Here is a 3610-nt window from a genome sequence, read left to right as displayed (position 1 = left end):
TGAGACACTGGAATCCGTTGCCCGGTACGTAGTTGCTGGGACACCGGTCTCTTTAAGTCAGAAGCGTAAGCCTGGCTCCTCTCCTTCCTCTTCCCCGGCGGGTAAGAAGGCTTCGCTTTCTTCCTCAGCTCCTCCTTCTGGCTCTGTTGCTCCTTCCCCTCCCGTTTCAGTGCTTGCGCCCCCTGTTCCTGCTATGGAGGTTTCTTTGGCCCCTGCTTCCCTTTCGGTTGCTGCTCTTGCTGGGGTGCACTCCTCTCTTTCTACTCCCCCTCTTCCTGCTGCTGTCCTTGACTGCTCCTCTCCGTTGTCTCCTCCTCCTCCGGACCCTGCCCGCCCACCTCTGATCTGTTCTCCCGTTTCCTTCCCTCCGTCTTTGCTCAGTTTACCCATGCCCCCTAACCCTGACTTTGCTGACCCTGATCCCGACCCTGATATTCTTTAACGTGCCCTGTTGGTCTTTCGCCTTTGTTTCTTCCTTGTTATCTGTTTTTGTCCTTTCTCTTCTCGTCGTTGTCCATTCTTCAATGGAACGTTCGAGGTTATTACACCAATTTCCTCGAACTCCAACTTCTGGTTTCGCGGTTTTCGCCCCTTTGTGTCTGTCTCCAGGAGCCAATGCTTGGTGCTCGTCCTGGTCGTTTTCGTGGCTATTCCTTTCTCTCCCCCCCCCCCCCAGCCATTGCTGGGGCTTCTAATTCTTCTGCTCTCTTGATTCAGGCTGATGTTCCCTTTGTTCCTTTACTCTTTCCTTCGCCTCTCCATTGTTCTGCTGCTCGTATCTTTGTGGGGAAATGGTACACAGTTTGTTCCATTTATCTCCCCCCGAGTGTCCCGCTCTCTCTTCCTGATTTGAAACACCTCCTAGACTCCTTGCCGGAGCCTGTGCTCCTGCTGGGTGACTTCAATTGTCGTCATTCTCTTTGGGGTGACGTTCTGACGAATACCCGGGGTCGCCTCCTTGAGCCGTTTCTCCTCTCTTCTTCCCTGTCTCTTCTGAATTCTGGTGAGCCCACTCCTTTGGACTCTCGAACTCGCACCCTTTCTTGTCTTGATCTTTCTCTCTGCTCTTCTTCTCTTTACTTAGATTTCACGTGGCAGGTTCTTGATGACCTCCATGGAAGTGATCATTTCCCCATCCTTGTTTCCTTTTTCTCTTTTCGCCCTTCCCTCTCTTTCCCTAGGTGGCAGTTTGCTAAGGCGGACTGGACCCTATTTTCCCTCAGTGCTACTCTCTCTGACCTCTCCCTTCTGCCCCTCTCTCGCACTCTCCTCCTTTTTCGTGACACTGTCTTCGACGCTGCCCTCCGCTCTATTCCTCGCTCTTCCTCTCGGGGTCCGCGGAAGTGCGTTCCCTGGTGGAATGCGGACTGTGCTCGGGCTGTCCGCTGTAAGCATGCAGCCTGGAAGAAGCACCGCCGTAGGCAGACGACCGATTCTTTTCTTTTCTTTCGGAAAGCGAGTGCGGTGGCCCGTAGGGCCATCCGTACGGCTAAACGTGAATGTTGGGCATCTTATGTCTCGACAATTACGTCCGAAACCCCTCTGGCCCAGATCTGGAAGCGTATCCGCAAGATAGCGGGTAAGTTCGTTCCCGATGTTTCACCGGTCCTTCACCTCCATGATACTCTTGTGGCGGACCCGTTGCAGGTCGCTTCCGAACTGGGTTCCCACTTTTCTTCTGTTAGCTCTGGTCTTCATCTTCCCCAATCTTTCCTTCTTCGTAAACCTGTCCTTGAGTCTCGTCCTTTAGATTTCTGCACTCATCTTCAGCTTCCCTATAATGATCCCTTCTCTCTCTCTGAACTTCGTTCTGCCCTGGCCCTCTGCGGTTCTACGGCGGCGGGCTCCGATGGTATTCATTATGAGATGCTTCGCCATCTCCCTCCGAGCACGTCTCAGTATTTACTGAGTCTGTATAATCGGATCTGGGAGTCGTCGTCAGTCCCTGAGGACTGGCTCGATGCCGTTGTCCTCCCTGTTCGCAAACCGGGGTCTCTGGGTACTTCCCCTAAGGACTTTCGCCCTATTGCTCTCACAAGTTGTGTCTGCAAACTCTTTGAACGTATGGTTAACGTTCGTCTGATGTGGTTCCTGGAACACCATCACCTCCTCTCCCCTTCTCAATTTGGTTTCCGCATTTCCGCAGCACGACAGATGTCCTGGTGAACTTGGAGGTCTATATTCGTACTGCTTTTGCTGCGAAGACCTCCGTTGTTGCCGTCCTTTTTGACCTAGAAAAGGCTTACGACACCACTTGGCGTTATCATATCCTATCTCAACTTCATTCTTTTGGCCTTCGTGGTCATCTCCCTCTCTTTCTCCGCAGCTTCCTCTCTCGTCGTTCCTTTCGGGTGCGCCTTGGTACCGCTCTCTCTCCCTCTTTTCAGCAATACGAAGGTGTGCCCCAGGGTAGTGTTCTGAGCACTACTCTTTTTCTGGTTGCCCTCAATGGTCTTCTATCCTCTCTTCCTTCTGGTGTCTTCTCCGCTCTCTATGTCGATGATCTTACCCTTTGTTGTCAGGGTGATGATTCGCCTCTCCTTCAACGCCGGCTTCAACTTGCAATTGATGCCGTGTCGTCTTGGGCCACAGGTCATGGCTTCAAGTTCTCTACTTCTAAGACTTGTGCCATGACTTTTACGCGGAAACGGGTTGTTCTTCGTCCCTCTTTGTCACTTTATGGTCATCCCCTTGAATACAAAGATTCCGCGAAGCTTTTGGGGTTATTCCTTGACACTCGTTTGTCTTGGTCTCCCCATATCTCTTACCTCCGTGTTGAGTGCTCTAAGGCCCTTACCCTCCTTCGGGTCTTGTCCCATACTTCTTGGGGGGCAGATAGGCGCACTCTCCTTGCTTTACATTCCTCTCTCGTCCTGTCTAAGCTCGATTATGGTTGCCCTGCTTACTCGTCTGCTTCTCCTTCTACTCTTCGCCGTCTTGATGCTTTGCACCATACTGGGTTGCGCCTCAGTTCTGGTGCCTTTCGTTCGACTCCCGTCCTTAGCTTGTATGTTGACACTGGCTTCCTGTCTCTCCAGGACCGCCGTGATCGCTACTGTCTTCGCTATCTTGCGCGGTCCTTACAACATCCTTATTCTCGCCTCTGTCGTGCTTTAACTTTTACCCCTCCTGCGGTTCCTGTTCCTCTTCACCACCTCCCTCTTTCTGTCCGGTTATCTCGCCTCCAGGATTCTCTTTCCGTTCGTATTTCTAATGTTTCTCCTCGTGTTGTTCCTTCTTTGCCCCCGTGGAGAGTCCCTCTTCCGCGGTTTTGTACTTCCTTGACCCGTATCACTAAAGCTTTTACCCCTCCTACGGTTCTAAAACGTCTTTTCCTCGAGCACTTTTCTTCTCACTCCCGCTCCGTTTCTGTCTTCACCGATGGGTCTAAGTCAGCGGACGGTGTTGGCTACTCTGTTGTTTTTCCTGATCGCACTTATATGTGTCGCTTGCCTCCGGAGACTAGCACCTTTACAGCGGAACTTTATGCTATTCTCTATGCTCTTCGTCTCCTGCTTTCTCGTTGTCAGTCTTCCTTTGTGGTTGTTGTTGACTCTCGTAGTGCCCTCATGGCTCTCGGGTGCTTTAATCCAGTTCATCCGGTAGTTGT

The sequence above is a fragment of the Procambarus clarkii genome, chromosome 19 (genome assembly GCF_040958095.1).
Source record: "Procambarus clarkii isolate CNS0578487 chromosome 19, FALCON_Pclarkii_2.0, whole genome shotgun sequence".
Classification (NCBI taxonomy): domain Eukaryota; kingdom Metazoa; phylum Arthropoda; class Malacostraca; order Decapoda; family Cambaridae; genus Procambarus; species Procambarus clarkii.
Note: the sequence above shows the minus strand (reverse complement) of the source record.